Raw genomic sequence first — 21,604 nt, 5'->3', positions numbered from 1 at the left:
CTGGGTTCAGCAGCGGGCTGAGCGGGGCCAGCGGCTGGGACCTGGCAGGCAGCAGCGTGCCATTAAAAATCGGCTCGTGTGCCGTCTTTGGCATGCGTGCCATAGGTTGCCGACCCCTACCCCAGAGTAATCACAGCAAATAAATAACCCAACCTGCCCTCTCACCCTTTATACAAACTCGCTTTGGGATGACAGAGACATTTGGCAAATATATGGAAATGCCCCCACCCCCCAAGTCTAAGAACAGGTTGATCCAAGTGCAACAGGACACATAAAGACACCCCCCCTTTTTTCTCTTCCTTCTTCCCCTCCTCAAGATGACCTGGGTCCTTGAACTGTGCAATCCTCTCGTTTTATACCCCTGCGTGGAGAGAACACAAACCCCTCCAGATGCAATTAACAATACCGCAGACTGCTCAATGAGAGCTTTAACAGAAAAAAATTCCCCTTTCAAGGGACGTAAGCACAACAAGCAAATGGGGGAGATGATTCCATTAGCCCTGTACCCAGCAATACACTGCGCATGCTTGCCAATCTAGAGGGCAGCCCTCAAGGATACAGTGTAAGATCCCTGTTAGTAGATGGCAAATATCTTCCTCATGCGTCAGGCAGGGGAACACAGGGCTGCATGGTGATGGGACCCCAAAACATGGTGTGGTCCCTTTCATGGGTGCCTGTCTAGTGCATTTTGCTTTCTGGCCCTGCTAGCATTCGCAGCTGTGATACCCTGGAAAATGGCTCTATTCATTATCCATTTTAATTTCACTCTGTATCCCCAGAGCTCTACAGACATATTTTGTTATCCCGACTGTCAAGAAGCTTAAAGAGTTGCTGATGCCGACTGGAAATCTTTGACAAACGCTCTGTTTGGGCACCATTCCGCTTGCCCAGCCTGTCTGCTTTGTGCTTCCATTCCCTGGCTCTTTATTAGCAAAGACATCAGCGCAAGGTGGGGGAAATAGCAGGGTTGGTGTTTCCAAGGGATTTGTCTGCTCCTGCTGCCTCTTGCCCAGCTGAGGATGGCAGAAAAGGGCATATCGTCTCCACATCAGCTGGAACTAAGCTGCAGAGTTTGGATCGGGATGTACCCCAAACTCCAGGGCTGTTCAGATTCCTTTTCTGCTACCTGAGATCTCACACAGAAAGAGGCTCTGTTGGTTTTAGGATGTGGTATGTGGCCACGAGACCTGACCTGAGGCCACCATACCGATTTCACACCAAAGAGCCATAATTTAGATAATCATTTTTGGCCACTCATTATTAGCCTGGGCTGGATTCAAACCAATGAGCTGAAAGGCAATATCTCCCTCGGCCATAACCACTCTCCTGAGCCAGCCAACCCTCCTGGCTAATTTCTTTTAAACAAAATATTTGCAGGTCACCTTAAGGAACAATGATCCCTGAGTCATCCATCTAATAGAGAAAGATGGACCAGAACTACTGAGAACAGATGCCTTTAAATTGAATTTGGGTCAAAGTTTTCAGTGAGTTGTGCAGGTGTTGGCTACTCATTCTCAGCATAATGAGAGTGAGAGAGAGGAAGCCCCTAATCTCTGTGGTTTTTGTTCCAGCCGAGAGCTGAGACATCTACTTCAAATCTTCCCTCCAGAGCCAACAGGAGCTCTGAAATGTCAACTACCTTCAATGTTCCTTTCATGCCAGCTGCCCTCACTGATAGTATGGATCTTAGGTGTCTTCTCAGTTAAAGGTGAATGGGAAAGCATTACAAAAATAAAATAAAATTAAAGAACAGACTAAGATCTTAGATCAGTGACAGAAGAGATGGGCAAGCTAGAAACCAGCTGGGCCAAGTGTTCTGGCCTAACTGAGGGCTGCTGAATATAATGGGATCCCACTGTGCAGGGAGGGTATGCCTGGAAGTGAGGAGCCTAAGCAAAGGCCTGGATCTCCTGCGGCGCACAGCTGTGACCTCTTTCTGTCTTGGGACTTGGGACAGCTGTGTGGGCATGGCTGCTGGATCTGCATTTACAGAAACTGCACCCTCCATGGTGTGTTTTGTGCATGTCACAACAGCCACAAAGGCTTCTGCTGTCCTGATGCTGTGGTTGTGGTTGGGGGGACTCTGGGTGAAAGATTGCTTCTGCTCCAACCCCAACTCATCAGCATTCCCCTGCCTGCTCCCAGGCTGCCCACTTCCTGCTCTGTGGCCTGGACATCCATGTTACTTGTTTTATTCTTCAGCGTCTATACCCGCCCCATAGAATTCTGGTGATATCAGAGAGGAAGTGGCTGGAGCATGAGACTGGGAGACAGGACTCCTGGGTTCTTTTCCCAGCTCAGCCACTGACCTTAATTTCTCTCATCCCCTTTATGACAATCCAGATCCCCTTAGTTTGAGCAGAAATGAGGACATCCGTCACCTCAACCTCCTCCCCATGAACCACTGGACCAGGGGAAAATGGCCCTGATCCTGCAGTCCTTACACAAGTAGCATCACTACCGATGTCCATGGGAGTATTGCCCAAGACCGTGTGATCCTGCCTAGTGCGTGAAGCACTTACCAGGGCGAGGGATAATTCCTCCCATTACCCTTGTGCCTGCAAGACAAGGTAGTAGCCAGAGAAGAGGAGGCCAAGGTGCCTCTGTAAGTATCCTGAGACAAAGTCAAAGAGAGAGAAGGTTCTTAAAGGGATGGTGGGGGATCTCTTGAATATTTTCTTCCTTCTTCCTCACATGGTTAAGAGGTTTTGCTGTCTCAGTAACTCCCTCGAGAGACAAAAGTAGCAGCCTCTTTGGATGTGAATACCTGACAAGGTTTTAATGTGAAAAGAATTCACTAAATTTAGCCTCTGGGAAAAAAAAAAGAGGGGGGAAAAAAAAGGAAAGCTGTTCATTTCAATCCACGGGAGAGGAACCCAAACTCCAATCACTTTGCTTTAGTCAGAGCTAGTTTATTCATTCTTTTCCTCTCTGTCTCAAAAGCTTTTAAGCCTCCGCACCGTGCTCTATACACAAATAAGGGATGTGACAAATACAGGAGGAGAAACTGTCACTTGAAAGGGAATGCATCCAATCAAGGCTCCGCAAAGCTGCCACAATAAGGCAGATATTGTATTCTGTCTTTTCAGGCTGACGGGATTGAAAACGCAACCAACCCTGTCTAGATTGGAATGAACATGCCAAATGGAGTTGCCAGCAATTCTGTGTTGCTGTTGGGTAGCTTTCGAGCAGGACCAGCCTTTGGCACTGTAAGGGACCCCTGGGGACTTACACAGTTGATTCAATGATCTACTTGCTGCTAGATCTTGGTCTGCCGGAGAGGAAAGCAGTTCAAGGCCCTGTTTTCCTCTCCATTCTGGCTACTTGAGGCCCTACCAGTTGTAAGTTCAGCTCTGGCTTCCAGGACCCCCTATTTTCCTCTCTTATTCCCCTGCATGGTGCCAACCTGCTTTTCCTGCTGATGTAGGCAGCATGTAGCTCCGTCCTGATCCCATCAAACCACTCGTAACTCAGCGAGAGGGAGCATGAATCCAGAACAGCATGGGGTGCTCTCCTAGGAGGCCTTCATGTAGGTTAGCTGGACCCATTAGCAGCAGTTGTTAAATTGGTAATTCTAGGATAGCTAAAGATATGGGGTGGGAATTTATCCCTGTTTCAGTCGTATTGTTAATATAAAGGCCTGTAGGTGGGGGAGATCCCTACAATTCATATCCCAAGAAGTGTGAAGTAGGGGCCATCTGTAGTCCAATGATCTGAACGCTGGTCTGGGAGTCTGATTCCCAATTCCCTGCGTGGCATGACACTTCCCCGTTCTGTGCCTCAGTTTCCCCAGCTGTAAAATGAAGTATCCATACTTTATTCCCCTGATCCCCTGGTAAAGCACTTTGAAACCCTCAAGAGAAAACATGCTGTGGGTGCAAACCCTCATTACGAAGAAGGGTATTTGTATTGGTGCACATCCGGTTAGCTCTTGGTGCAGGCCCCCGGACACGCTCAGCTACAGACAGAAACACACATACCTGCGCCCCCTGACGCTAGAGCTGTAGGAAAGAGTTGGGCTTTGCACTGAGCCCCAAGCGGCAAAAGACTCAACCTCTGTAAGAGCAGCAAGGGAAACAAATTCCAGAGCGGGTTCTCCCTTTCAAAAACATCTTGCCTCAGCCATAGGCTTATCACCTGGTATTTGATCAGCCTGGCGGGTTTTTTAATGGATTTGCCAGTTGCCAGAAAAATAATTTAATCTGTTGCGTTTTTTTTTACATGGGTCTAAAGATTTGCATTATTATCACAATACACTGGGATAGCTAATGTTAAAAGTTTCTGTGTCCAGCTGAAGATGCTGCAGTGTTCCCCCTTCCGCAGTTCAAGTGATAACAGATCAAAACAGTTGAAAATACAGCAGCTGTCTGCCCACCAACATGCAAGGGTACTGCATGGGTGTCAGAGAGGGGTTGAGTCACCCAAGAGTGAGGTGACCAATCTCACCAATCTTATCTATATGTGTTATCTCTCTAGATACTATAAGCGGCTGTTGAAAGGGGCGGTGTTGCAGAGTTGCCTTATGGTTGGGGGTTGTGGTTGTGGTGGGCTTGTCTTGTGGCTGGGGGTTGGGGCTGGGTGTTTTTTGCATTTCAAAGGTGGTAACCCTACTCAGCCATGCAGATGCTCAGGTGCAGGGCCAGTGAACAGCCCAGCTAATCTTACCAGGCAGAGCGGTGTCCCTTAGGGAGCTGTGACTCATGCAGATCGGGAATTTCCTTCACCCCTCTTTGGTTCTGGCTCTTGCAAAGCAGAATCATTCAAGAACCAAGTGGGCTAAGCAATGGCAGAGGTGTCATTTGGAATAGAGCTTTGCGTTGTTAGTGCTGACCTGTGCATAGATGAAGGCCCAATCCTGCTATTGGATCTGTGTGGATGATGCCCCCTTGAACTGGCCTCCAGCAGCTCCAAGAGCAGGGAGGAAGAGACTTCCTCCCTTCTCGGTCCCCCCCGGGCCTGATTCTCTATGACCTTGTCATGTTGTAGTCATTTGCGCCTTTCCCCTAGCACATTACATCCTGTGCAACACCAAACATAGGGTCTGTTAAGGCAAACTTGCCTGAGGCTCCAGCCCAACCCAGTTAAAAAGAAACCCTCAGGTTTATGTCTCGAACATAGCTGATCACAAAATCCTTGCACTATCTTTTGAAGTGCACTCCTGACTTGAAATACCTCATGGTTGTTAAAAAGGATCACAATCCAATTGAGAAATGTCATAGAAAAAAACCCCACAGTCGCCATTTTTGTGGGATTTACAAAAAGGTGCAGGAGCCCCCTGCTGGTTGGGTGGTGTGCGGTAGCTGATGTCCCAGGCAATCCTGGTGTGCAGAGAAAGAAAGGAACAAACAGAGGTGCAGTGATTTCACTGGGGGTGGAGGGAAGTACAGGGTGAGGGGTGATGATTCTCAGGGTATCTAAGACTGACATTCATCTTGTTCTCCCCTACCTCCAGGGACAGGGATTCTTTCCTGTGGTAGGTGGGTGTCAGCTCCCTGGCACCACCAGCCTTTCAGCCACTCAGGCACTCTTTTCTGGCCCTGACTTCGCCTTGCAGGTTAACAATAGGTCCCCTGTCCTCAAGCCTCCTTTGAATTGTTCCCCTGTGATATCCAGCCCCTCACACTGGCTACTCACAGAAATTCCAGATCCTCTGCACCCAACAGTGCAGTGTAGCCCCGTTTACCATTTTACCTTAAGCCACCACTCCTGTAAACCACACAGCACTCGTGAGCACTTATAATAAAACAAAAGTAGATTTATTTAAGAGAGACTAAAAATTTAACTAGATGTGAGAGGAAGTGGTGGAAACAGCTGGTTACAGCTCAAAACAGATTCATAAAACACGAACCTGGGTCCACACTTACCAACAATTAGCTTTCCTATATACTAAGGTGGGATCTCTCCCAAGTTCAGCCTGTTGCAGAGCTGACTGATTGCACAAGAATCAGGAGCCACATGTTTATGAAAGCCCCTCGCTCCCTAAGGGGTTTCCTCAGTGAATGGATACAGAGTGCCTTCCCCTACACCCTGATTCATAGCCAGGGCCATCTCCTGCCTGCTATAATGTTCCTTTTCACCACCAGATGTTTCAATTATTTGTAATTGTCTCTGATAGTTTTCCATTGAGTGGGGTGTGGTGAGGGTAGACAATAGAACCTTGCATTATGTCCCCAGCTCAGTAAGGGGAGTGACAACGAGACACAGGACTTCTGGTGACTAATTTCTACTCCAAGTCCATAAAGCATACTTTCATTATAAATACATTTATTCCATAAATTTTACCCAAACATACATCTCACAATGACTGAGTCTTGGCCAGTTATGAGCTTCTTGCAGATTCCTTACATTTTACTCTTTGTGGATAAATATCCTGCAAGACATGTGTTTGGTGTAGTGAGTTGGATCTGAGGTGAGAGGTGTTTGGAAAGAACAGGGGCCCCTTTGCCGCGGGAGGACATGGCTCAGTGTGGAAGTGATGTTGCTCTCTTGGGCCTTGTCTACACTGGTGCTTTACAGCGCTGCAACTTTCTCACTCAAGGGTGTGAAACAACACCCCCCTGAGCGCTGCCTGTAAATCGCCAGTGTAGACAGTGCCCCAGCGCTGGTAGCTATTCCCCTCATGAAGGTGGGTTTTTTTTATAGCGCTGGGAGAGCTCTTTCCCAGCGCTATGCCGTGAATACACAGCCATGTAGCAAAACTTTAACGTTGCTAGTGAAGACGTGCCCTTGGATGAGAAGAGAATGTCACAAGGAGCAGAGAGTAAAGGGGAAAAATGGAAGTGGTAAAGGTGGCTGGCACGAAGTGCGTTTTTAAAAGACAAATAATCAACTCAAATCGTCACTTATTCTTGTTTATGGCTTTTATTATTTGTCCTCTTTATAATTTTGTTTTTAAGTGAAGTGAATTCAGTGCCAGTGAAAGATATTGAACTGACAGCTCTGGAGCACAAAGTCCTCAGTCTAGCTGCAGAATGGCCACAGCATGGGCAGAGGAGGGGCCAGCTTCCTGCGGGGCCCCCTGCCGATGTCACTCCCCCCTGGCCACTCCCCAGCAGGGGGGAGAGGAAATCCAGTCTGCATGGGCCCCTTGGCAGACATTGCCCACTACTGTCAATTGGGATGTATGGCCATCTGTCCACTGGGAACTGGACGAAGGGCTAGCTTTTGGAACCAGCACTCAGCCCACGTGGCTGTGCTATGCATTGGGGGCCTGTATAGGTCCTAGGACCCAAACTCATTTCATATTGTAGGCCACTAAGCCACCTTCAGATGGGCTACCATGTCTGCCACATAGTATGTACAGGGTGGTGGTAGAGTCAGACCCTCTGGGGTGTTGTCCCCATGGTGCCCGCTCTGTGGGTTGAGGGTGGAGGTCAGAAGCAGAGGGCTGGAGGGGACCCACATTGTCCCTCCCTCCTACCCCATGGCCCCTGGCAAAACCAGCAGAGAGTTAATGTATCCAGGCAGCACATTAACTCCTGTGCAGGCTCCTTCATCCCAAGGAAGTACCCACGGCCCTTCATCCCAGGAGCAGAAAAGGGAGAACTGCGGCTCATCCTGTATGTAAATATGTATAGGGGTGAGTCTCACCCTCTTATGACATGATCCTAGGGGAAGTGCAGGGGGAGAGCCTTGCAGAATTTTCTATCCCCTAAGCTCCATCGGTTAATAGCCTGATCTGTGTCTGGGAAGGGTTGATCTGGTCCTGGGATACCACAAACCAGGCTCTGAATGGCCCCCTAGAGGTGAATGCCCCCCTCACCTCCCCCCCAGCCCCAGCCCCAGCCCTCCTCCCTCTTGTCTAGAGTTTGCAGTGCTTTCCTAGGAGGTAGGGATATTCCCTCATTTTCTACCTGCATCTTGAGTGGCTGTTTTTCTTTAACAACCATGTCAGTTGTTGCTAGACAATGCTTCCTGTGCCAATGCAACCTTGAGCAGCCGGGGCATCAGTGCTCTTGCCATGGTACTGGGGAGAATGCTGAAGTGTGATCCTTCCGATAAGGCCTTTAAAATCCAGAGCCTCTCTGCTGTGCGTACAGGGGCTTGTCTTGGGGTCCTTGATCAACATTTTGCCTGCCTTCTGTTGCCGTGCTACTCAGCTGTTGTATTGTACATATCTGGGTTATGCAACATTGGGGGATCCTTCAGGATGAAAAACAATAAAGGGATGGAGCGTTAAATGATTAGAGCATGGGGCACAGAGTCAGGATTTTTGGGGTTCTAGTTTGGCTTTGCTATTTACTTGGTGCTAATGTATGGCAAGTCAGAACGACCTTGGCAAAATTAGCATGACCTTGGGCAAGCCACTTAATTTCTTGGTGCCAGCCGTTACCCTAACTGTAAAGTAGGGATCATAGAATCATAGAATATAAGGGTTGGAAGGGACCCCAGAAGGTCATCTAGTCCAACCCCCTGCTCGAAGCAGGACCAATTCCCAGTTAAATCATCCCAGCCAGGGCTTTGTCAAGCCTGACCTTAAAAACCTCTAAGGAAGGAGATTCTACCACCTCCCTAGGTAACGCATTCCAGTGTTTCACCACCCTCTTAGTGAAAAAGTTTTTCCTAATATCCAATCTAAACCTCCCCCACTGCAGCTTGAGACCATTACTCCTCGTTCTGTCATCTGCTACCATTGAGAACAGTCTAGAGCCATCCTCTTTGGAACCCCCTTTCAGGTAGTTGAAAGCAGCTATCAAATCCCCCCTCATTCTTCTCTTCTGCAGGCTAAACAATCCCAGCTCCCTCAGCCTCTCCTCATAAGTCATGTGTTCCAGACCCCTAATCATTTTTGTTGCCCTTCGCTGGACTCTCTCCAATTTATCCACATCCTTCTTGAAGTGTGGGGCCCAAAACTGGACACAGTACTCCAGATGAGGCCTCACCAATGTCGAATAGAGGGGAACGATCACGTCCCTCGATCTGCTCGCTATGCCCCTACTTATACATCCCAAAATGCCATTGGCCTTCTTGGCAACAAGGGCACACTGCTGACTCATATCCAGCTTCTCGTCCACTGTCACCCCTAGGTCCTTTTCCGCAGAACTGCTGCCTAGCCATTCGGTCCCTAGTCTGTAGCTGTGCATTGGGTTCTTCCGTCCTAAGTGCAGGACCCTGCACTTATCCTTATTGAACCTCATCAGATTTCTTTTGGCCCAATCCTCCAATTTGTCTAGGTCCTTCTGTATCCTATCCCTCCCCTCCAGCGTATCTACCACTCCTCCCAGTTTAGTATCATCCGCAAATTTGCTGAGAGTGCAATCCACACCATCCTCCAGATCATTTATGAAGATATTGAACAAAACCGGCCCCAGGACCGACCCTTGGGGATGATACGCTGGACTCCCAGAGGTGGTTAATAGCTTGTAAAGTGCTTTGAGCCCTTCCTCTGAAAAGTAGTATCAAAATGCAAAATATTATTATTGTGATGCAGTTGTTTATTTTCCTTTAACTGGGCTTGGGAAGCACAAATTAAACAACCAGACTGTTGTTGCTGGGTCATTACTTGCTAAATAAAGTGATTTGTATCCATAGCAGTGAAACTCAGGCATTATATGTTTATCTGATTTTAAGGTACATGTGTTCAAACTGTTCACAGCTCAAGGAGGCAGTGTAGTCTAGTGATGGGACCAATGGACAGAGAGTTGTCTCCTGAGCCTTGTTCCTGGCTCTGAGAGGAAGTGCCATCTAGTGGTGGACACAGGGTCAAGTTTCCTGGGCTCTGTTTCTGGATCTGGGAGGGTATGTGATCCAGTAGCCGGACCAGGGCTTTAGGAACCAGGATTCCTGAGGTCTGGTTTCAGCTCTGCCCTTAGTCACCCTGGGTCCTTGGCCTCTCGGGGTGTGCCTCAGTTTCCATGTTTTTAAAACTGGGGTGATGCTACAATGGGCAGCAGAATTCGGTCTTATACACAACTGCATTTGGTCCAACCCCTCAGACAGAGACAAACACCTACAAGATCTCTATCAAGCATTCTTACAACTACAATACCCACCTGCTGAAGTGAAGAAACAGATTGACAGAGCCAGAAGAGTACCCAGAAGTCACATACTACAGGACAGGCCCAACAAAGAAAGTAATAGAACGCCACTAGCCATCACCTTCAGCCCCCAAATAAAACCTCTCCAGCACATCATCAAGGATCTACAACCTATCCTGAAGGACGATCCCTCACTCTCACAGGCCAGTCCTCGCTTACAGACAGCTCCCCAACCTGAAGCAAATACTCACCAGCAACCACACAACAAAAACACTAACCCAGGAACCTATCCTTGCAACAAAGCCCATTGCCAACTCTGTCCACATATCTATTCAAGGGACACCATCATAGGACCTAATCACATCAGCCACACTATCAGAGGCTCGTTTACCTGGACCTGTACCAATGTGATATGTGCCAGCAATGCCCCTCTGCCATGTACATTGGCCAAACCGGACAATCTCTATGCAAAAGAATAAGTGGACACAAATCAGACATTATTTAACATTATTTAACATTCAGTTTTAATTATAACATTCAAAAACCAGTCGGAGAACACTTCAACCTCCCTGGACACTCAATGACAGACCTAAAAGTCGCAATTATTCAACAAAAAAACTTCAAAAACAGACTCCAACGAGAAACAGCAGAACTGGAATTAATCTGCAAACTAGACACCCTTAAATTAGGCTTGAATAAAGACTGGGAGTGGATGAGTCATTACAGTAACTTAAAGCTATTTCCCCATCCTAATTTCCCCCTACTGTTACTCACACCTTCTTGGCAACTGTTTGAAATGGGCCATCCTGATTATCACTACAAAAGTTTTTTTTCTCCTGCTGATAATAGTCCACATTAATCGATTGGTCTTGGTAGAGTCGGTATGGCAACCTCCATTTTTTCATGTTCTCTGTATCTATCTATCTATCTATCTTCCTTCTGTATTTTCCACTGCATGCATCTAATAAAGTGGGCTTTAGCCCACAAAAGTTTATGCTCAAATAAATTTGTTAGTCTCTAAGGTGCCACAAGTACTCCTCATTCTTTCTGGTCGTTAGAGAGTTGTTGCCATCTGTGGCTGGAGGGTGCTGTAAACTTGCACAGCAGTATTGGGCTTGACTGCCAGCACACTGCTAGTTTATTTGCCCCCTCAGCCACCTGCCTGCCCTCCTGGGGAGCTGAGAAGAAGGGGTAGGGCTAACTCAGTGGTTTGAGCATTAGCCTGCTAAACCCAGGGTTGTGAGTTCAATCCTTGGGGGGGTTATTTAGGGACCTGGGGCAAAAATTGGGGATTGGTCCTGCTTTGAGCAGGGGGTTGGACTAGATGACCTCCTGAGGTCCCTTCCAACCCTGATATTCTATGACCTGCGTTTGTGGTTCTTCCATCGCTTGTGGACCCTCCTGGCACTTACAAAAACATTGCCGCTTTTAGGGCAGCCCCTCTGCCCTTGCCCTTTTAACGGGGTGCCCGCCCCTTTCGGCTCCCCTGCTCCTCCTCCTCTCTCGGTGCGCCAGTCTGCGCAGGCCAGGGCGCCCTCTAGAGGGGAGAGCTGGGGGAGCAGCCAGTAGCTGCCCGTTTGAACGTGTGACTGAGTCGCTCTCCCTGGGAAGTCAGATCGAGGCTGGAGTTCCATTGGAACCCTGCGCTGCATTCCATTCCAATTCCATTCATGCTGGTCGGCGGCAGCGGCGGCGGAGCGAGCGAGGCGCGGAGCCGAGCCCCGGCTTGCCGGGAGGGGGGAGGGCTCGTTGGTTGGTGGGGAATGTGATTATGGCTGGCACATCTGAAGCAAGCTCCAGTCCAGGCGGTAAGTAACCAGAATCCAACTTTCCTCCTTCAGCTCCCAGGAATCGGATGCATGGGGTTTGTCCCCCCCACCACCCCTTTCTAAAAAACCGAGGCGGTGATTGTGCAGCGAGAGGCGGGGGGAAAGGTGGCTGTACAGGAGGGTGAGGGGATTGCAATGCCTTTCTCCTTGTTTCCCAGCCTGGCTCTGGAGCAGTTGTGCCCCATCTGAGAGAGACACACACACAGAGAGAGACGGAAATGTTCTGCGTTTCTCAGCTCGCGGCAAGCCTGTGCTGTGCTGGGGTAGGATTGCAGTTCCCCCCCCACCCCCCGGGGGAGATCCTTCTTTCTTTTCGCATGCACACAGGGGAAGAGGAGTTCTCTGGATGCTTTTGCTGGGTGGGCTCGCTGCTGTGATTGTGTGCGTGCCGTTGTGTTCCGCCGGTGCTGGAAGAATGTAAACTAGAGAGACAAGAAAACGTTTGGGGGTGTGGGGAGCAGAGGGCAATCGCCCAGCCAAGAAGGATCTGAGGGGGTGGGTGGATTGCACAGGGGAAATCTGCTTCAAAATGAGTCTGAATGGCTTCCCTTGAAATGTGGCTGGGCTGGAGCGGAAAGAGTTTAAAATAAACGTGCAGGGGGCTTGCTATTAAAAGTGTGGAGGACGAGGAAATCTGTTGCCTTCGCAATTGACTAAAGGGTGTGTGCGCGCGTGTAGTGGGTGTGGGGGGGATGAAATGGAAAGGACTGAAATTGATCAGCATGTGGTTGTAAATGCTTATTTTTGGAATAGATTGTGGGGCGGGGGGGGGAGGAAATATCTTAACGCTTAAAATGCTCTCTCTGGGTAAAACGTGCTACTGCTGTTTCCCTGCCTGAGGAGGGCTGCGAGGGAGAGACCCACCCCCAGTCACAACATGCAGCGGTAACGTGGAAGGTACGGAAGAGCTAGCACAAGGGGGAATGCAGCAGGGCTGTGGAAGGAGGGGGATCCTGGAACAGGCAGGATGGATTGTCTGTGTGCATGGCAGGGAGTGAGCCAGGAGGGAAAGCCATGCCCGATCTCTCTGCGTTTACGTTTGCCTGGTATTGTATTTTATTTCTAAAAGACGCTTTCTCCTCCCTGTTTAAGTCCTAGGGAGGGAAGCGAGCTGGAGATGGGGCGTTCAGTGAAGGCTGTGAAAGCGGTACTGCATCTTCTCCTCCCCAGCCCCTGCTTTCTGGGGACTTCTTGTAGAGAAGAGCTGGGTCTGGGCTTGAGGTGGGAAGCAATCCTGCCCGGATTTGGAGGCTGCGAAGCTGGGAAATAGCTTTGCATTGCAATCGTGACTAACTCCGAGTCATCCTTGGAACGGATCCGGCAATGAAGATAGGGCTTTAGATTGTATTTATTTCCTTCAGCCTCCCCCCCCCCCCTCCGGTCCCTGGGTTTAAAGGGAAAAGTTTACTCTGATTGTTCACTGATATTTTTGGTGGGGGATGGGGGTCGTTCTTTTTTCCAGTGTATAATTTATTAAGGGGTATATCAGGTCTAACTCTTGCTAGTGTTGTACTCGGTTTCCTAGGGACATGTCTAATTGTGGGTGTCCGGGGAGGGAGGGAAGAGCTAGCATTCCCCAAGCCCTGATTGATTGCTCGCTCATCTGAGCCCCTGGGGCTCTTTTTTCTTTGGGTGTCTGGGGTTGAGGAACTTTGCCTGGAGTGTATGGTTCATCTTTTATTAGGGGAAGCCCAGCGTACATGGGGGCTGGTGCTGCTCCTGCTTTGGGCTCCTGGAGGAGATGCCTTCAGGGCCTTAGCTGGTCAGAGTGAGGACAGAGAGGCATTCCTTCCCTGCGTGGGTGACTCACCAGATCTTCCCAGGCAGTAGTGGGTATAGCCAGGCAGGGGATTGTGTGGGCTGTGGGGGTACAAAGGCTCCCTGGGTCTCAGTTGCTATTGCCCTACTGAGAGGATTTTCATTCCCATGCTGGATTTCATCTTTCCAAGATGAAGCAGCTGTTTTTTGTGCTTGTAAATTTCCTCTACTGCCTGCATTAACCCAGCTGCGCTAGTGAAACTGACCAAACAGCTCAGTCTAGAGACCGCTCCTTGGCTTATTCTTTGCATCCATTGGAATGGGCAGTAGGGGTGAGTCTACATGCAGAGAAATGTGCAGAGCATTATAGCCTCCTCACCTCTCTGTCTCAGTTTCCCCATCTTTAAAATTAGGAGGATGACCGGATCACACAGGAGTGTTGTGAGGATTAATTCAGGTTTGCAGTGCGTTGAAAAAGGTAAAGCGCCATATATGGGTGAAGCATTTATTATACTGTAGTTTGTGAAAGGCTGCTGTGTATCTGTGATTATAGCCATACCTAGTTCCACAGGGTGGATTTATATACTTGTATACGTGTATCACAGTGTGTGTGAAGCCCTCTAATATCAATGTGGAAGGTGGTGAAAAGAGCTATTTGCCTGTCCGTTTATTTTCCCTGACCACTTACATATAGCACTGGTTTCAGAGTAGCAGCCCTGTTAGTCTGTATTTGCAAAAGAGAAAAGGAGTACTTGTGGCACCTTAGACACTAACAAATTTATTTGAGCATAAGCTTTCGTGAGCTACAGCTCAAGGAGTGGACACACGCACACAGCTCCAGTGTGCTTGTGGGGAGGGATCTGCAAATATTCAGTGGCATGCTCTGTGGAATACTTAAATCCCTATTTTTCGAGGTGTTTTTGGTCTCACTCATCACAGCAGTCAGATTCTTTCTTCTCTCCCCAGCAAAGCATATGTGTTTGTGCTGAGGAAGGTGGGTTGAGGAGAGCCAGTATGTAAGCAGAACTTGACATGAAGGTCAGTGGTTAAAGATGAGATGGGTCGGGAGGGAAAAGACAGGCATTAGCCTTACTTGTTAACTCCCTTCTCCCTCATGCTTCAGGGAGAGAAAAATAAGAGTAAACATGCTAATAAAAATTCATGATCATCCTCTTATGTCAGGACCTCTGAGGGGAGAAAAGTTGTGAAGATGAGCTGCATTTAGGAGGCACTTTTTGTCTTGCTTCAGATAAAATCAGTTTACAGGGCGTATTCTATATAAGAGTGTGTTGTTGGCCTTTTGCAGGAATGAAAATTATTCATCTCTTCTGCAAGGGGGCACATAAAAGGGACAAGAAAAGGCTGTTGACTACATCAGAGGTTATCCATTTGAAAACACCATTTTCCTCTGAACAGCGTCTAATTGCTTCCTGAACAATCTCAAGGTCTTCTTTATATATTCAGTGGGTAAAATGAGTGACTCGGTGTATCTCTCTCAAGATACCAGTGACTGAATGTGCCGAGTAAGGAAGCCAAGGAAAATCTGCAGGGTAGAAATTTCCTAGATGATGTGGAGATAATTTCTTAAGTGGTTACAAAGAGAGAAGGTTTTGCCTCTGAGTATTTGCATAGTTCAGCTCTTCTGATATAAGTAAATTACAGTGTTAAGAGAAGCGAGACAGTTTCAAGGTTGCGTGGGTGGAAAGGAAGTTTGGGTCCAGAATAGGTGATCGTCTAGCATACAGATACACCACGAGGAAGAGGAGCTGGGAATCCAGTGCACCCCATTCCAGATCTATGCATTACTTGAATGCACCCAGTGTCGTCTGTTATGCAGGGAAGTTAAACAGATCTGTCTCTTTGGATTAAGATCCCAGTGGAGATGAATAATGTGTAGTCCCTTTCCAATGGATTTGTAAAGAAACAGCAGCCAGGGGGATGGTTTTGTCTTTCACAGTTTGATCGCTAGGCTTTCTGTTCTGTAGATCACATTCTAAAGATTATATTTATTGTATTTTTGTTAGTGCAGTAAGATATCAATACCTGAAAGAGCTCATTCTTAAACATACATAGTGAGGGATGGGAATGGAAGAAAGCCTAAAGTTTTACCTGCTTAGCCCCCTTTCCTGAGGTGTAAGATTTGGGGTAGAACCTGGGAATCAACCTCCATGGACACTTGCATTGCGATTCTGGATGTGAATTTTTTTTTGCTTCTGTCCAGAAACACTTTTCCTGTTAAAGGCAGAGAGAACACTGAAATAGATAAACGAGCCCCTCCTAACTAAAGCTGTGATGGGATTGAGGGACACGCATCAGTGTTTATGGATGCTGTTATTTAGTGGGAGACTTACACTGCTGAAATCCGAGGGGGCAGTAAAAGCTTATGCCTTGCCTGTGCAGGCATACCTCTCATCCTCTCCCCCATTCGGATACGAGAAGACACAACCAGCCAGCCATTCCTCTCCGAAACCGAGAGGGAGAACAGAAATAAATCCTTTGGTCCAGATTGTGCACTGGTATATGGGGTGTAAATCCAGTGCAAGCCTGTGTATTTCAGGGGAGTTACTCTCCATTTGAACCCAGTAGAACCGTCTGGCCATCAGTTAATGACGGACTCTTGTTTGTGTTTACTCTGTGGGCCCAGGCTGGCTTCAGGTCTTTGTTGCTGTTTGACTGACTTCTTACTTTTGCAATGGCCAGAGCCCTGGGTGCTGGCATGCGCGCGCGTGTGTGTAAACTAGAATTCTCAGCACCTGGGACAAGCCAAGGGAAATGTGGCTTCTCCCTCCCTGGGGATCTCCGTGGATGCGGGGACAGCTTTAGTTTATAGTTTGGGTTCCTCTGGTAGCTCATGCCCCAGCTGGCCTTAAATGCCCCTGACCTCCCCAGGGCTCTCTACTTCCCTGGTTTTTCTGCCCCCCTGAAGCCCAGCAGGTGCGGATTATGGCAGTTTGGCACCCCCACCACTCCTCCCCCTGCTGGGCTTTTTGCCCTGGGGCCTTGCACTGGGGTCCTTGCAAACACAGATGTTGAACTGCATCAGGGTCTATATGACCAAAACCATAAAGCGCAAAATATTTGAAGTGTACAGAGATCTTGGGCTGCTATTCATGGTAACCCATCACCTTCTCCTCAGTCTCTTCTCAAGACCCGCTTCTTTTGCAATGTCTATAAGAGTCTAGCCAACGAAGTCCTCTGAGCGAGTATCCTGTTAATTTCCCAGGAGTGACCTGCTCATTTGTGTGGTGGGAATGGAGGAAGGGCAGTGGAACTGAAGCTTGGGGTTGGGGTGTGTGTGTGGCTGAGGGATGGGGAGTTTAGTTCAAAAGTGGACACTGATTATTTTGGGTGCATCCATTTTTGGTTGGACGCTCAACCTGAGAGACCTGGGGCCTGATTTCTCAGAGATGCTGAGCACCTGCTGCTCCACCTAAGGCGAGTGAGAGTTATGAGTGCTCATCTTCTCTGAAAATCAGGCCCCATGTGTCTCAAGCTGAGCACTGGTGCCCACCATTGAAAGCAGGGGCTTTGATGTATTGTACCCTCCTCAAGACACTGTCTGTGCAGCGTGTGGCACATTCCGGGGGCTGCTGCATTTGGAACAACTGCCCTTTATAGATCTGATCTACAGGGGGGGTCCCGCTGGTATGTCCTGGCTCGGTCTCTGACACACACAGCCTGCGTTCTGGTGCCGTTACCGCAGCGTGTACTGGGTACAGCACATGTAAACACAGACAGCTTGTTCATCCAGATACGTCTGGGTGTCTTGTTTGAGCAAATGTCATGTGTACCATGGTGGAGAAGCGCTAACTAAGAAATAAAGCCTGATGGCCTTCTGCAGAGCCAACAGCACTGAGTGGATACAGGGCCGCCTTAGCAAGCACAATGTGGCTTAACCGTGTCTAATGCCTTTCGTGCCAAGTCTTCTGACCTGGTAGCAGGAGCGGGGCTAGTTTTGCTCTGGAGGGGAACACTGGTCTGCACCAGTCATTACTTTTTGTTTTTGTTTTTTTTAAAGTGAAACCATTCAGGCCAGCGGCTCGGCCATGTCCATGCGTTTCCCGTTGGAGCAGCCTTTACTGTTAGATGCTGCGGTTTGTGATCTATCCCAGCTTCTCCCTTGCTTTCACACCACCGCTGCTTCCAACCCTTTCCACTTCAGGCAGATCTCTCTGACTGGGAGATTAAATGTAGCCCCACTGGCTAACAAAGCCTCACTGTTAAAAACTGATGTTCTTTATTTAGGACGAGCACGAAAAGCGCCTGCCAAAGCTCCTTGTTCCGTACGTGACAAAATGCGTAAGCCAATTTAAATCAACTTAAAATACAAACCCTGCGTCTAGACTGTCAAACTGAACTGGGTTTTCTTTTTTTCCTATTTATTCTTGGATGTAAGGTGCTATCTAAATGCAAAGTATATAATGTAATGCAGGGTTTGTGACGGATGATGGTTTTACAGTTACCAGAGCACTGTAACAAAGGGGGTAACATTTAACCCTTGTCCAAGGCTCCACATGTGCTTGGTGTGTTGTTTTCAGTGTTGACAGAATCCTTTCTGAACTGTGGTGGTGGTTTAATTGAATGCAGTGTGTTTTTTTTTTATTGATTAAACACTAGATTAGTTTTGTAATCTCCCTAGTTTCCTGGGGCAGCTGCCATCTAGTAGTTGGGGCATGGCACTGGGATATGGGAGACCTGAGTTCTGCTTTTGACCTGCAGCGTGGCCTGGGGCAAATCAGTTTGCCCCATGTGACTCAGTTTCCCCATCTGTGCAGCCAGGGATGATGATATTGCTTCACTGGTGGAAAATGGTCTGAGAGCTCTGGATGGAGTAAGTGGAAAAGGTGATGGGGTTGTGATGGCACAGGTGACACAGTCAGCTCGCAACAACTGGGCTGCCCTTTCCTGACCCTGTAGACAGTGCTCCTACATTGTCCTGCTACCCAAGTGTGTGTGTGTGTTAGGAGCCCCTCTGCAGTCCCCCTTGGTGTCTCTGATAGAGTCGCCCAAATGCAGCCAACACCATCAGCCTTGTCTCTCCCCCTCACCCCCATGAAGTTTGACTTTGTACTGCAGTAGCCTGGCTAAGGCTGCTCAATGGCCGACAGCTTGCAGAGCAGCCTGCGGGCTTTCCACCTCCCTCCCCTCTTGCTATCTCATGTATCCCTCAATCTGCTGGCCAACTTGGCACCGAGACCGAAGAGAAGTAGTAATCCAATTTGGGCACTTTAACTGCACTTTGCTAACCATGCCGCTGGCCAGAGCTTGGAAACTTTAATCTGCCTAATGACCCCAGCTTTGGGGACTGACTGATGGCCATTTGTTTTATTTATTTGGTTTTCCTTTTCTTCGGCTGTTGGGGATGGATGTGATGCCTGTGAGAGGGTTGATGTCCAGGGTCCATCAGCCTGTGCATGGCACCTTACAAATTGTGTAACAGCAGGGGAAGGCCATAAATTGTACTTGTATTTTTTTTCTTTTTGTTTCTTCCTCCCCATCTTCCTTTTCTATTCTTCTCCCTTCTTTTCTTGTAAAGACAAACCCCTCTAGGCAAGGCAGTTTTGCAGTATACTGTTATTTTCAGGAACGCTTGGCCAAGAAAAATAAAGTATCTCTCTTCCTTTGGTTGCCTACTGTTTAATGTACAAAATACAGAGGTGGTAATTGCATTAAAATGTATATAATTATACTGCAGGAAAAAAAAATCTTGTTAATTGCACGGGTGTTTTGAACTGATAAGTGTTGAAGTGATTCATGTTTTCTTTAGAGTTCACCAAAGCAGAGCTGAAGTCCACAATGCACGAGTTTAGGAGAGAGGCTTGTTTTCGTTCTGTATCTCTCAGATCTCCTTCACTTGGCCCTTCATTACTGGCCTTGGTCCTGTGAAGTGTTGAATGTTCTGGCCCTGATCCAGCAAAGCCCTTAAGCACCTGCTTAACTTGAAACACTTAAGTAGTCCCATTGACTACAGTGGGGCTGCTTGCGTTTTCAGTTAAGCATGTGCTTAAGTGCCTTGCTGGATTGGGCCAAAATGCCCACATTTCTTGCAGAATTGAGTCCCCAGACAGTTGGAAACCACTGACAAATGCTAGTGGTTGACTCTGGCTAGGAAGGAAATTTCCACACTTGGTATTTGCCATAGTACAACTAATCAGGTGCATTAAGGGTTCTTTGCTGCCTGCCTCTGAAGCATTTGGGTTTTGGCCATTGTCAGAGGCAGGGCACTGGCATTGATGGATCCTTCTGACAGGATGAAGGGAAGGGTTGCCTAATGGTTAAAAAGACACTTTCAATTTGAAAACCATATATCCACCTGACAGTGCCAACCCAGCTATAGTTACAGGTAACACCTAAGGTGACAGTCACAGAAAGAAGTGTTTACTTTGTGCATTTCTTAGCACTGTGTGTATATAGTCCATTTTACTTGCCCTCCCTATAATCAGTCAGTTTCTCCCTTGCTGTAAAGACCTTTTATAAATATTGGCAGGAGAACAGGAAAACCCTTAAAATATTTGTAAAAATAAACAATTTTCAAGCTATGCTGATTTAAGGGTACTTTAATTTTAAAAAAATGTTAATTGATTACAAAAATGTCTAGTTAGTGGGTTGGCTGTGTCCCTTTAAAACACACCATTGGGAGTCAAGAGGACCCGGCTTCTAATCCTGGCTCTGCCTTTGACTCACTGTGTAACTGGGCAACAGAGATTGAGCCAGGGTCTGGATTTGGTCCTGAGTTTGCATGTGAATCCTGTCTCTTTCTAGCAGGATGAATCTGAGCATCCTGAACTCTGGCAAAATTCAGGTTAGAGATTTTGGGATTCATATTCAGGAGTGTTTAGATTCTGGAATTTTCATTCAAGCTTGGCTCTTCTAAGCAAGTCACCTCCCCTCTCCAGGCCTTGCTTTCCCCATCTGTGAAATGGGAATAATGAGATTTAAGTACACCCCAGGGAGGTTGTGAGGCTGAAGTCATAAAAGATAACAAAGTGCTTTGAGATCTTTGGATGGAGAGTACGAGGGAAGTGTTGACTGTTGTTTCTACTTCTATAAGAAGGAGGAAATTATTTCCTAACCTGAGAGAGACACTCTGAAGAGGAGACGTCTAGAGTTTGTCGTGGGAAGCTTAGAGCTGTGGTGCCTTTGAGAAAATGTTTGAAATTCATCCTCTCTCAAATCTGCTATGTTGCTATGTCACACTTCCCTCCACCCCCATCTTCTCCCCAGTCATTTTTATTCCTAGAAGTGTTGGCATGAGCACAGACTCTCTGATTTGTAAGCATTAGTCTGTAGTTTCCTACCTGAGGTCCTGTTCTCTGGTGACAGAATCATTTCCAGCTGTGATGATGCAAATAGGGGTGGTGGTTATTGCCTCAGGTGGGATAATAAGCAGCCAGAGGATCTCTTAAAAAGCCAAGAACCTGTTTTCCAGGCCGTTGTTCCCAGGAAGAAATGGGGGAGGAGTAATGCAGAAAATGCACAGGAACGCCAGCAGGATTGTTTCCAAAACAGAATGTTTGGAACCCACATCTTCTGTCTCCCAGTGCCCTGTCCGCTAGGTCATGCTCCCTCTTGTCATTTACATCATAGTCTTGCAGTTCTACCTGTGTGCACTGCTGTCTTTGGATGGAATCAGAACTCCTCAGCTGTGTGTCACAGGCTCTGTACTGCTCACAGTCGAGGAGGAATCTCCTTTAGCTCAAATGTAATGGGCAGTTGCTTTTGGAGCAGAAGGATCCCAGTTCTGTCCCTGCTCCCACCTGAAATTTTGATACCATGATGTGCAATGTAGGGCGAATGTTGAAATCTTGGTGATCACAGAATATATTGCGACATGCTGTGTCATGACATGACCCCACAGTAAGGCCACCCTGTAGCACTCCAGGGGGTGATGCCACTTGCTTGAGCTCTTATGATGGATATTTTCATTGGTTTAAAGTGGATTTCTGTACCTAAAAGACACTGGATCCATCCGTGCGCTTTAGTCCCTGCCTGGAAGGTGATGTCTACAGTGCAAGAACAAAGTCAGTCTTCTTGACCCCT

The 21,604-nt window shown here is 47.9% G+C and overlaps 1 protein-coding gene across 5 annotated transcripts in view; it reads left to right on the top strand.

Annotated features, from left to right (window-relative positions):
- The window catches only part of PLXNA1 (plexin A1), a 330,514-nt gene that overhangs the window by 50,121 nt on the left and 258,789 nt on the right, over positions 1-21,604 (top strand). Inside the window, exon 1 of one of the 5 annotated variants that reach the window (XM_075130300.1) lies at positions 11,569-11,785. The exons of 1 other annotated variant lie outside the window; for it this stretch is intronic. The gene's annotated coding sequence lies outside the window, so the exon portion shown is untranslated. Of the gene's footprint in view, positions 1-11,568; positions 11,786-11,998; positions 12,070-12,733; positions 12,853-21,604 lie in introns of those variants that run through there. 3 more of the 5 variants (XM_048856005.2, XM_048856009.2, XM_048856008.2) reach the window with 3 other exon arrangements.

This window comes from Caretta caretta, chromosome 7 (genome assembly GCF_965140235.1).
Source record: "Caretta caretta isolate rCarCar2 chromosome 7, rCarCar1.hap1, whole genome shotgun sequence".
Classification (NCBI taxonomy): Eukaryota; Metazoa; Chordata; order Testudines; family Cheloniidae; genus Caretta; species Caretta caretta.
This window is presented reverse-complemented; position numbering and strand designations above follow the sequence as displayed.